Source organism: Bos indicus x Bos taurus, chromosome 1, assembly GCF_003369695.1.
Source record: "Bos indicus x Bos taurus breed Angus x Brahman F1 hybrid chromosome 1, Bos_hybrid_MaternalHap_v2.0, whole genome shotgun sequence".
Taxonomy (NCBI): domain Eukaryota; kingdom Metazoa; phylum Chordata; class Mammalia; order Artiodactyla; family Bovidae; genus Bos; species Bos indicus x Bos taurus.
The window spans coordinates 19,076,378-19,089,684 of record NC_040076.1 but is presented as its reverse complement, the minus strand read 5'-3'; the positions used below and the strand labels follow the sequence as shown (position 1 = coordinate 19,089,684).

At 40.0% G+C, this 13,307-nt stretch overlaps 1 non-coding gene across 1 annotated transcript; it reads right to left on the bottom strand.

Moving 5' to 3' along the window:
* Nucleotides 1-1,753: 1,753 nt before the first annotated feature.
* Nucleotides 1,754-1,860, bottom strand: LOC113899805. The gene has a single exon (XR_003512992.1). It is a non-coding gene; the product is annotated as a U6 spliceosomal RNA (small nuclear RNA).
* Between the last annotated feature and the right edge of the window lie 11,447 nt (nt 1,861-13,307).

Genomic DNA, 13,307 nt, shown 5'->3' with positions numbered 1-13,307 from the left:
TATAATAGGCTCCAGTTTCATCCTCCTCATTAGAACTGATTCAAATGTATTCTTTTTAATGGCTGAGTAATACTCCATTGTGTATATGTACCACAGCTTTCTTAGCCATTCATCTGCTGATGGACATCTAGGTTGCTTCCATGTCCTGGCTATTATAAACAGTGCTGCGATGAACATTGGGGTACACGTGTCTCTTTCCCTTCTGGTTACCTCAGTGTGTATGCCCAGCAGTGGGATTGCTGGATCATAAGGCAGTTCTATTTCCAGTTTTTTAAGGAATCTCCACACTGTTCTCCATAGTGGCTGTACTAGTTTGCATTCCCACCAACAGTGTAAGAGGGTTCCCTTTTCTTATTGCTTGTAGACTTTTGGATTGCAGCCATTCTGACTGGTGTGAGATGGTACCTCATAGTGGTTTTGATTTGCATTTTTCTGATAATGAGTAATGTTGAGCATCTTTTCATGTGTTTGTTAGCCATCTGTATGTATTCTTTGGAGAAATGTCTATTTAGTTCTTTGGCTCATTTTTTGATTGGGTCATTTATTTTTCTGGAATTGAGCTGTAGGAGTTGCTTGTATATTTTTGAGATTAGTTGTTTGTCTGTTGCTTCATTTGCTATTATTTTCTCCCATTCTGAAGGCTGTCTTTTCACCTTGCTTATAGTTTCCTTTGTTGTGTAGAAGCTTTTAGGTTTAATTAGGTCCCATTTGTTTATTTTTGCTTTTATTTCCAATATTCTGGGAGGTGGGTGATAGAGGATCCTGCTGTGATGTATGTTGGAGAGTGTTTTGCCTATGTTCTCCTCTAGGAGTTTTATAGTTTCTGGTCTTACATTTAGATCTGTAATCCATTTTGAGTTTATTTTTGTGTATGGTGTTAGAAAGTGGTCTAGTTTCATTCTTTTACAAGTGGTTGACCAGTTTTCCCAGCACCACTTGTTAAAGAGATTGTCTTTAATCCATTGCATATTCTTGCCTCCTTTGTCAAAGATAAGGTGTCCATATGTGCGTGGATTTATCTCTGGGCTTTCTATTTTGTTTCATTGATCTACATTTCTGTCTTTGTGCCAGTACCATACTGTCTTGATGACTGTGGCTTTGTAGTAGAGCCTGAAGTCAGGTAGGTTGATTCCTCCAGTTCCATTCTTCTTTCTCAAGATAGCTTTGGCTATTTGAGGTTTTTTGTATTTCCATACAAATTGTGAAATTATTTGTTCTAGCTCTGTGAAGAATACTGTTGGTAGCTTGATAGGGATTGCGTTGAATCTATAAATTGCTTTGGGTAGTATACTCATTTTCACTATATTGATTCTTCCAATCCATGAACATGGTATATTTCTCCATCTATTCATGTCCTCTTTGATTTCTTTCACCAGTGTTTTATAGTTTTCTATATATAGGTCTTTAGTTTCTTTAGGTAGATATATTCCTAAGTATTTTATTCTTTTCGTTGCAATAGTGAATGGAATTGTTTCCTTAATTTCTCTATTTTATAATTATTAGTGTATAGGAATGCAAGGGATTTCTATATTCATTGATTAGTTCTAGTAATTTTCTGGTGGAGTCTTTAGGGTTTTCTATGTAGAGGATCATGTCATCTGCAAACAGTGAGAGTTTTACTTCTTCTTTTCCAATTTGGATTCCTTTTATTTCTTTTTCTGCTCTGATTGCTGTGGCCAAAACTTCCAAAACTGTGTTGAGTAGTAATGGTGAAAGTGGGCACTCTTGTCTTGTTCCTGACTTTAGAGGAAATAAAAATATGGAACGCTTCACGAATCTGCATGTCATCCTTGCGCAGGGGCCATGCTAATCTTCTCTGTATCATTCCAATTTTAGTATATGTGCTGCTGAAGCAAGCACCATATTTATTTTTGTATTTATTTTCAAGTTTATCAAGTCCTAGGCAAGTGCCTATTAGACAATATTGCCTTTAATATTTCAAGTGATGGTATTCCTCTTGAATGGCATTAGAATTACAAAACAAATTTGCAATGTAATTTATTTTCTGGCTGTATAAAGTCTTGGCAATACAAAATTCCCATCAGAACACACACATACAAACATACTCACACACACCCCCACCCCTATACTTAAAAAAAAAATTCTAAATATGGAAAACTATGACTGAGAAGGGCCTACTTTTTACCTAATCGAGGGTCCAGTCTTTTAAGAGCCCTTTCAGCAAAGTGATCAAGTCTAACCCATCAGTGGTGGCTCAGACAATAAAGAACCCACCTGCAACGCGGGAGACCTGGGTTCTGGAAGATCCCCTGGAGGAGGGCATGGCAACCCACTTCATTATTCTTGCCTGAAGAACCTACATGGATAGAGGAGCCTTGCAGGTTACAGTCCATGGGATCGCAAAGAGTTGTGGTGACTAAGCACAACCCATAAATCATATCTCTCTACTGATATCTTTCTTCTAGTGTCCATGCTGGAAATCTTGTCTGGGTCTTTGAAGGCAACATCTCAGAGGATACTCAGTGTATTTAAATATGATCTTTGTCAACACCCTCCTTTCTCTCTGCACACCTGACTTCCCTCTCACTGTCAATCTCCTAATTAGCCACTCTTATCCTGTATCTCTATTTCTTGTCTCCTGGATCTCGCTGTATCCCCAACCTAAATCCCTCTTCCTTCAGTCTCACAGCCCCGTCCTCACCATGTCCTTCTGAGTCTGCTTCTTAAACGCACCTCAGTTCCATCCGTTTGTTTCTGTCTCTACTATCAAGGTACACTCTTCTGGTCTAACGCTCACTACTACCTTTCTTCTGGACTAATGCTAATCTCCAGTGCAGTTGGAGTGATAGTCCTGAGATGCAGTTCTTTTTGTTATTTCCAGAAGCTGTAAGTTTTTTTAAAAATTGATTTACTTTTCATTGGAGGATAATTGCTTTACAATATTGTGTTGGTTTCAGCCATACATCAGTATGAATCAGCCATAGGCATACATATGTCCCTTCCCTCTTTGCCGTATGATGCTAGGAACTCAAACCTGGTGTTCTAGAGGAGTGGGATGGGGTGGGAGGTGGGAGGAAGGTTCAGAAGCTGTAAGTTTAAATGTGGCTTCATTTGTTTCCCCCTGAGGACAACAAAATTCTTGTAAAAAAACTGATAATAGGTCTAGCCCTGCCAAATCTTGTCTTCCCTTATTTCCCCAACCACATCTTTGGCATTTCCATCCTGTTTGGAAAAACTATGACTGGGAAGGTAACTATGATGGTAAGTACCATTTCTCCTGCTTTCCCCTTTGTCCATGTTTCTCTCCACCATTGATGCTGCATCCATTTCTTTTGGTACCTAGAATATGCCCTGCTCTTGTCCTCTCTTCCCAAGGCCTTCAGTCAAAGAAGGGTCCAATCCCTTCTTTCTGGTCCTTTAGGATCCCACACTCCTATTCACCCCAAGGAAAGTCTCCCTAACTCTCCTCTTCTATTAGTTTACATTGGGTGTTTATTGTGTGTCTGAGGAATCCTCATCTTCCCACTTAACATACCATACTCTTTTGTGATTGTTTGTGGGCATGTTTGTATTTTGTAAATGAATAAATTTTTAAACTATTTCAAAGAAATGCATCTTAGAATCCCTCATGGACCATATCATAGAGGACTAGAAGATTCACCTGATTTGCAAACATATGGCAAGTAAGTGGTAGAAGGGTCTAATAACTGGTGTCTCTTCTTTGTAAGCTTTCTTTTACTAGACAAATGTTATTGGTAATTGTTCTATGTGGCACTTTGAAATAGCTACAACCTATGGGAATATTTCTCCTTGATAATATGCTCAAAATTTAATTTTCTCTTCCTCCATTTTTATCATGAGAGCTCACCCACAATAGGAGGAACTGGTTGGCGCAGTTGAATATATTGTGGTTCTTATGAAGAGAGTAAAACTTGCCAGGGATTGTTCACAGAAAATCACTGACTGTGCTGGAAACAATCTTGGTTTTGTTATATGCCTGCATCTATTCTTAAACTGGAACCAGATACAACAACTATAAAAATTGGTGGGAAGGGTTGCATGCTTCTGGAGAATGAGCTATTATTGCTGGTGTTCAGTTGCTAAGTCATGTCCGATTCTTTGCCACCTGATGGACTGCAGCATGCCAGGCTTCCCTGTCCTTCTCTATTTCCCGAAGTTTGCTCAAACTCATGTCCATTGAGTTGGTGATACTATCTAACCTTTGTATCCTCGGCTACACTCTTCTCCTTTTGCCTTCAATCTTTCCCAGTATCGGGGTCTTTTCCAATGGGTTGGCTCTTTGCATCAGGGAGCCAAAGTATTGGAGCTCCCCATGAAGCAAAAAGTGTAACTGTGGATTGTAGGTAGGAGTTTAAGAAAGATTTAGAATCACTGACTCTATTCTCTTCTAAATACTCCTCTGTTCAATCTTCTAACACGTCTACACTTAACAAACTCCCTCACTCTCCATTTTTTGTGAGTGTTGCTCATGAGTCTCTTCCCTTTGAAAATACTTGTGTTTTTCCTTGGTTATTTCTAGAGAAATAGTTTTCTAGAAAACTATAGTTTCATATAAATATGAAAAAAGTTAAAAGAGCTTGAAGTTTAATCCTGAAAAGCCAGTTTTGTAGATAGAAATTTAGATATTGTTCTTTGGAAGCTGCTGAACATTGACTCATACATTTTTACCATCAATATCCATTCACATAGAGAGCTAAAGTGCATTTACATATCCCATGGACGGAGAAGCCTGGTAGGCTGCAGTCCATGAGGTCGCTAAGAGTCGGACATGACTGAGCGACTTCACTTTCACTTTTCACTTTCATGCACTGGAGAAGGCAATGGCAACCCACTCCAGTGTTCTTGCCTGGAGAATCCCAGGGACGGCAGAGCCTGGTGGGCTGGCATCTATGGGGTCGCACAGAGTTGGGCACGACTGAAGCGACTTAGTAGTAGTAGTAGTATAGTATTATTTTGTTCTGCAGTAGGAAATGGCAACCTGCTCCAGCATTCTTTCCTGGAAAATCCCGTGGACAGAGGAGCCTGGCAGGCTACAGTCCATGGGATCACATAGAGTCAGATACAACCTGAGCGACTGAACACATAGTATTGTTATGTCACTAGAGATCCTGTATTTTATCCCAACTGAATATAGGGGATTGTGGAAAAATGAGCAAGAATGTCTTGGGATTTTCATTATGACTATGATTGACTTGCTATGACTTTCCATTCTCCTAATGAATATAAAATCACTGCTAAAATGTCCTCATTCAGCAGACCTACAAAAACAAAGAAGGGAAGTAATTTAATTTTAGCTTATATTTAGCTTTGACTCTGTGGTCACCAGTTTTGGATGGCAGCCACAAAAAGCCAGGCAAATTCCCACAAAGCCAGGCCTATACGAGAATTTCTGGCAAGAGCAGGTGGTTGCAGTTTTCTCCTTAGAAAAGTCCCATGGTATTTCATAATAACTATTTATGATCAAATAGAGGCACATTCTCTGGCTTATGAACATGCACTTTATAAACTTCCTTCATGTACACTTCCTGTTTTGCAGCTGTCTTGGAGTTCCCTATTCTCCATGACCTCAGGAACTTCCTTATTCTGTTGAGCCAACTGACCAAATCTTGTGGTCACTCATACTCAGTCGGCCTCATGCCTGCCACTTCCCCCTTTCCTAGCCCTACTGCCAGCACTAACCCATCTTAGTCACTGGGCCACCAGAGCAGTCCCTACGCTAATCCATCATTTCACACCTTTTTTCTTGATGTCAGAGCAGAGTTGAATTTTGTAGCTGTGGAAATGTGGACACACTTGCTACAGTCCAAACTGGAACTCTAAATGTGTTTCCCTTAGGAATTCATGTGGTAGCATTCCTCCAAGAAGGGTTGAATAGAGTTTCCTCTCAGCCTTGGAACCAAATCATCACAGAATAATGATTGTGGAAAGTATGTTAAACAATGGACTTGGGGTGGGGTGGATGATGATTTGGGAAAAATTGGAATTGTCTGGGCTTCCAATGCTATTCATATTTATGATTTACTCATACTCAGTAACAAAATAAATTGTGATTTTAAGTGTTTCATTTTGAAATAATCAAAATAGACTATTATTGCAGGCATAATTTAGTAATCAGGTCAAAAGTATGAACGACAAAGCTGACTAGCCTCTGAGAGTGCCCTTCATCCCATATTTACAAAGTGTTGTAATGCTAGAATTTCAGCAAAGGAAAAGTATGTGAAATCAAACTGAGTGGGAATAAGTTGGGTTTTGACTTTTTCTTTTTCACCCCTGAAATTTAATATGTATTTAGAAAACAGATTCAAAAGTATATGATGTTTTGCTGCTATATTTAAAATGGATATGGTCTACTGTAGAGCACACGGAACTCTGCTCAGTGTTATGTGGCAGCCTGGATGGGAGGGGCGTTTAGGGGGAGAATGGATACATTTATGTTTGGCTGGGTCCCTTCACTGTTCATGTGAAACTGTCATAACATTGGTAATTGGCTATACCCCAAGACAAAGTCAAAAGTCAAAAAAAGAAGTGTATGGAGTTTAATTAGGTTATTTTGGAGAAGGAAATGGCAACCCACTTTAGTATTCTTGTCTGGAAAACACCATGGACAGCCTGTGGGGTCACTAAGTTGGACACGACTAAGCAACTAAACAACAAGTTAGGTTATTTATACTTTTAAAATGTTATTTCTAAAGGCAGTGTTGTCTGGTAAGCCATAAACACTGTGCCCTGAGAATCTAGTGAGAAAGAAATGAGTGAGAAGGAAAAGAAGTGCTTGTATTGGCTAAGCCGAATGTACAGGTGGTTGGAACGGTCCTATGGCTGCAGGAACGAGGATGGATTTCACTAATTAAAATGAAAACTCAGAGTGGAAATTGTGTAAGAAATAAATGTTTATAGAAAATTGAGAGCTGCTTCTTACATAAGAATTAAGTGGCTAAAAATGACCTATTGCATAAATGGATATTTTCTCTGGTGAAAGAAAAACATAATTTGAAGACTAAAAATAGGGGAAAAGAGTGGGGCAAATAAGCTAGATATAGGAAGGACTTCTGTTCTGCAGCCAAAATTTTTCTAGTGATAATTTTTAATGGCTGATGGAGATTGAGTTTTTTCTAAAGATGAGGTCTCTAATGCATGAGTTCCTCCTCTTCTACTAAATTTCTCACCTTTCTAAGAGAAGCTCTACAGAAATTTACTTTCTAAAATATCAGGGGAATGATAAGTAACAAGAAGATGGGACAAAATGAAAAGAACTAGGAAAAAAACCACAAGCTTGAGGAGCTGAAAGTGCAGAAAAGAAACTGCATCTTCGTGTAGAAACATTTGTTTATGGGGGAGAGAACAGTACGGGGCACTCTGCTTGCAGAAAGGAAAAGCAAAATCAAAATGTCATGCCAAACCAAACAGCAGGCAGGACCTCTGAACCTTGGGTTTATGTCCAAAGAACCATATCAGGAGACTCACAAAGAGAAAGATCAGGAACGTTAACCAGAATTCCAGGCCAACACAGCTCAGTAGAAATCATTAAGCACACGAAAAGCAAACAGTGTGCCAGGAACTCTGCTGGGGGCATGGTGCACAAGGCGCAGTCAGAGATGTAAGCCAGGCTTTGTAGGTGTTCGGGGACTGAAGAGGAAGGAGAACAAAGAGGGTGAGATGTGGGGAGGCAGGAGCTGGTAAAGGTATGAACGGCTTTCTAATATGATAGAAGAAATGAGTCTTATAGACATTACACAAAAACCTTTAAGGAAGGGAAAAATGTGTTTGTCCAGTAATGTTGTAAAGAAGTGTCTCTGATGAATGAGGGGACAGGAGACAGGAATCTGAACCAATTATGTTGAGAGTATCAAATTGCATTTGGGACCTTATTGAGGATTTGTCTTAGTTATCTCTAAGTCTTTAGAGTCTTTAGTCTGGTTCTTTAGGACCTAGAGCTGAGGCTGAATTCAGTTCAATTCAGTCTCTCAGTCTTGTCCAACTCTTTGCGACCCCATGGACTGCAGCATGCCAGGCCTCCCTGTCCATCACCAAATCCTGGAGCTTGCTCTGACTCATGTCCACTAGTCGGTGACACCATCGAACCATCTCATCCTCTGTCATCGCCTTCTCCTGCCTTCAATCTTTCCCAGCATCAGGGTCTTTTCCAAGGAGTCAGTTCTTTGCATCAGGTGACCAAAGTATTGGAGTTTCAGCTTCAGCCTCAGTCCTTCCAATGAATATTCAAGACTGATCTCCTTTAGGGTGGACTCGTTGGATCTCCTTGCAGTTCAAGGGACTCTCAAGAGTTTTCACCAACACCGCAGTTCAAAAGCATCAATACTTCAGCACTCAGCTTTCCTTATAGTCCAACTCTCACATCCATACATGAATACTAAGTTGGGGCTCAATAAGGTATTGACTATTCTTAATAAGAGCCTTTAAAAGTTTTCATTAGTGATCTTTATTGTTCAGTTTCTCAGTCACCTTCAGTTCAGTTCAGTTCAGTTGCTCAGTCATGTCTGACTCTTTGCAACCCCATGAACTGCAGCATGCCAGGCCTCCCTATCCATCACCAACTCCCGGAATTTACCCAAACTCATGCCATTGAGTCAGTGATGCCATCCAACCATCTCATCCTCTATCATCCCCTTCTCCTCCTGTCCTCAATCTTTCCCATCATCAGGATCTTTTCAAATGAGTCAGCTCTTCACATCAGGTGGCCAAAGTATTGGAGTTTCAGCTTCAACATCAATCCTTCCAATGAACATCCAAGACTGATCTCCTTTAGGATAGACTGGTTGAATCTCCTTGCAGTCCAAGGGACTCTCAAGAGTCTTCTCCAACACCACAGTTCAAAAGCATCAATTCTTCTGTGCTCAGCTTTCTTTCTAGTCCAGCTCTCGCATTCATACATGACTACTGGAAAAACCATAGCCTTGACTAGACGGACCTTTGTTAACAAAGTAATGTCTCTGCTTTTTAACATGCCATCTAGGTTGGTCAGAACTTTCCTTCCAAGAAGTAACCGTGTTTTAATTTCATGGCTGAAATCACCATCTGCAGTGATTTTGGAGCCCCCCAAAATAAAGTCAGCCACTGTTTCCCCATCTATTTGCCATCAAGTGATGGGACCAGATGCCATGATCTTCGTTTTCTGAATGTTGATCTTTAAGCCAACATTTTCACTCTCCTCTTTCACTTTCATCAAGAGGCTTTTTAGTTCTTCTTCACTTTCTGTCATAAGGATGGTGTCATCTACATCTCTGAGGTTATTGATATTTCTCCCGGCAATCTTGATGGCATCTTGTTCTTCATCCAGCCCAGCATTTCTCATGATGTACTCTGCAAATAAGTTAAATAAGCAGGGTGACAATATACAGCCTTGACATACTCCTTTTCCTATTTGGAACCAGTCTGTTGTTCCATGTCCAATTCTATCTATTGCTTCCTGACCTGCATATAGGTTTCTCAAGAGGCAGGTCAGGTGATCTGGTATTCCCATCTCTTTCAGAATTTCCCACAGTTTATTGTGTTCCGTACAGTCAAAGGCTATGGCATAGTCAATAAAGCAGAAATAGATGTTTTTCTGGAACTCTCTTGCTTTTTCAATGATCCAGAGGATGTTGGCAATTTGATCTCTACTTCCTCTGCCTTTTCTAAAACCAGCTTGAACATCTGGAAGTTCACAGTTCACATATTGCTGAAGCCTGGCTTGTTGAATTTTGAGCATTACTTTACTAGCGTGTGAGATGAGTGCAATTGTGCAGTCATTTGAGCAGTCTTTGGCACTGCCTTTCTTTGGAATTGGAATGAAAACTGATCTTTTCCAGTCCTGTGGCCACTGTTGAGTTTTCCAAATTTGCTGACGTATTGAGTGCAGCACTTCCACAGCATGATCTTTTAGAATTTGAAATAGCTCAACTGGAATTCTGTCACCCCCACTAGCTTTGTTCATAACGATGCTTCCTAAGGCCCACTTGGCTTCACATTCCAGAATGTCTGGCTCTAGGTGAGTGATCACATCACTGTGATTATCTGAGTTGTGATGATCTTTTTTGTACAGTTCTTCCTTGTATTGTTGCCACCTTTTTCTCAATATCTTCTGCTTTGTTAGGTCCATACTATTTCTGTCCTTTATTGAGCCCATTTTTGTATGAAATGTTCCCTTGGTATCTCACATTTTCTTGAAGAGATCTCTAATCTTTCCCATTCTATTGTTTTCCTCTATTTCTTTGCACTGATCACTGAGGAAGGCTTTCTTATCTCTCCATGCTATTCTTTGGAACTCTGCATTCAAATGGGTGTATCTTTCCTTTTCTCCTTTGCTTTTCACTTCTCTTCTTTTCACAGCTATTTATAAGGCGCCCTCAGACAGCCATTTTGCTTTTTTGCTTTTCTTTTTCTTGGGGTGGTCTTGATCCCATCTCTTGTACAGTGTCATGAACCTCCATCCATAGTTCATCAGGCACTCTGTCTATCAGATCTAGTCCCTTAAATCTATTTCTCACTTCTTCTGTATAATCCTAAGGGGTTTGATTTAGATCATACCTGAATGGTATAGTGATTTTCCCTACTCAATTTAGTCTGAATTTGGCAATAAGGAGTTCATGATCTAAGTTACAGTCAGCTCCTGGTCTTATTTTTGCTGACTGTATAGAGCTTCTCCATCTTTGGCTGCAAAGAATATAATCAATCTGATTTCGGTGTTGACCATCTGGTGATGTCCATGGGTAGAGTCTATTCTTGTGTTGTTGGAAGAGGGTGTTTGCTATGACCAGTGCATTCTCTTGGCAAGACTCTATTAGCCTTTGCCCTGCTTCATTCTGTACTCCAAGGCCAAATTTGTCTGTTACTCCAGGTGTTTTTTGACTTCCTACTTTTGCATTCCAGTCCCCTAAAATGAAAAGGCCATCTTTTGTGGGTGTTAGTTCTAAAAGGTCTTGTAGGTCTTCATAGAACCATTCATCTTCAGCTTCTTCAGCATTACTGGTTGTGACATAGACGTGGATTACTGCGATATTGAATGGTTTGCCTTGGAAATGAACAGAGATCATTCTGTCATTTTTGATATTGCATCCAAATACTGCATTTTGGACTCTTTTGTTGACTATGATGACTCTTCCATGTCTTCTAAGGGATTCTTGCTCACAGTAGTAGATATAATGGTCATCTAAGTTAAATTAACCCATTCCAGTCCATTTTAGTTCACTGATTCCTCAAATGTCGACATTCACTCTTGCCATCTCCTGTTTGACCACTTCCAATTTGCCTTGATTCATGGACCTAACATTCCAGATTCCTATGCAATGTTGCTCTTTACAGCATCGGACCTTGCTTCTAAAACCAGTCTCATCCACAACTGGGTGTTATTTTTTCTTTGGCTCCATTTCTTCATTCTTTCTGGAGTTATTTCTCCACTGATCTCCAGTAGCATATTGGGCACCTACCAACCTGGGGAGTTCATCTTTCAGTGTCCTATCTTTTTGCCTTTTCATACTGTTCATGGGGTTCTCAAGGCAAGAATACTGAAGTGGTTTGCCATTGCCTTCTTCAGTGGACCACATTTTGTCAGTCACCTTTGGAAAGCAGAAATAGATAGGAATAAATCAGGACAGGTTCTAGCTATACTGAAATTGTGCAGTATCCAAGTGACATTTGAGGTGCTGACTTCAACCTACAGGCTTATGATATTTTTTTCTTTGTCTTAGTTCAGATTTTTAAATATCATTGAATTGAATTCCCTTAGGTAAAAGATGTACCCTTCAGTTTGCCATGGTCGCACACATTCCTTGTTATATGACAATTGTTTCATTCCTGAAGGCATTTGAGTTTGAGACTTTCTCATTACCTGGGAAACAAAGAACCACAGTCAGCTGAGTGAGTGATGTGAGTGAGCGAGCTGATATAAAAAATAAAGTTTTGTAAGTTCACATGAGATATTTCCAAATGTGCACCATTGCCTCAAAAGTAGGGGCAGATGACTGCATCCTCTTATTTGCTCAATTAATATCCCTAGTACCCATTTGTCATTTTTTAAAAAATTGAAGTATAGTTGATTTACAATATTGCGCTAATTTCTGCTGTACAGGGAAGTGATTCAGTTATACATCCATATGTTCTTTTTCATATCCTTTTCCATTGTGGTTTATCACAGGATAGTGAATCTAGTTCCCTGTGCTATATAATAGGACTTTGTTCATCCAGCATCTGCTAATCCCAAACTCCCAGGTTTTCCCACCTACCCCCATTTGCCTTTGAAAAAATAATAGGTCTAGAACCTCCTTCTTAAGAACTCAGTTGTTTAAGGACTCCAGCCAGGTTGGTTATATTTGTAAACACCAGAATTTCCAAACACTTATCCGAGACTGATGATTCAGTTGGTTGACAAATTTCTCTTGATGCTTACTTACAGGCTTAAGCACTTCCAAACACAACTGTTGAGGTCAGATTCGTCAGCTGCACACTGTGCTGAAACCAGCACTTTCCCCATCTCCATCAACTTTGTCCAGTTCCTTCACAGACCCCAGGTCCTCAGCCAGATGGGCCCTCCCCTCCAGGTTACTGTCTCCAGGACAACCCTAGTTGATCCAGAGTTTTCTTAACTTCAAGACTCCGGGAGCAGAGTTGGACTATTGAAACCTCTCCCAGAGGCTCTGGATTCTTTGTATAAAAAGACTCATTTCCTTCCAAGTGACAGCCTCACTACCTGCTGTTTCCTTGCACTAGAAAACCTTGCTTGAAAAACAGAAGCTTTGGGACTTCCCTGGTGGTCCAGTGGTTAAAACTTCCGCTTCCAGTGCCTGGGCTGCTGGTTTGATCCCTGGTCAAAATGCTTAGATCTCAAATGCCTCCCAGCCAAAAAGCTATAACATAAACACACAAACAATATTGTAACAAATTCCATAAAGACTTAAAAATGGTCCATGTTAAGAAAGTCTTTAAAAAAAGAAAAACAAAAGCTTTTTTCTCCCACACTTTGGAGCCCTTCACCCTCCCCATGTGGGCCAATTTCCCCTTGTTATTTAACAAAGGCAGACTCCTCAAATGCATCCTAAAACAGAGAAGATTTGCTTCTGGGTGACTCTCTGTAATTAAACTACGTCAACCATCCTGTTTGCTCTCTGCTCAGTCTTTCTGACAGCATTCACATTTTTCATATGAAACTTTGCATTGACTCAAAAACTCGAGTATAAAAAAAAAATTGTATAGAAAGATGATCAGCTCTAGTAACCCAGGCAAGTTCTGTAAAACACCTGAATTATAAATGATGTAAGAGAGGCCGTGGAAGCTCAGTTCTTACAAGGCTCTCTTCTACCAAATGTAATAATTCAGTCAATTGCCAGAAC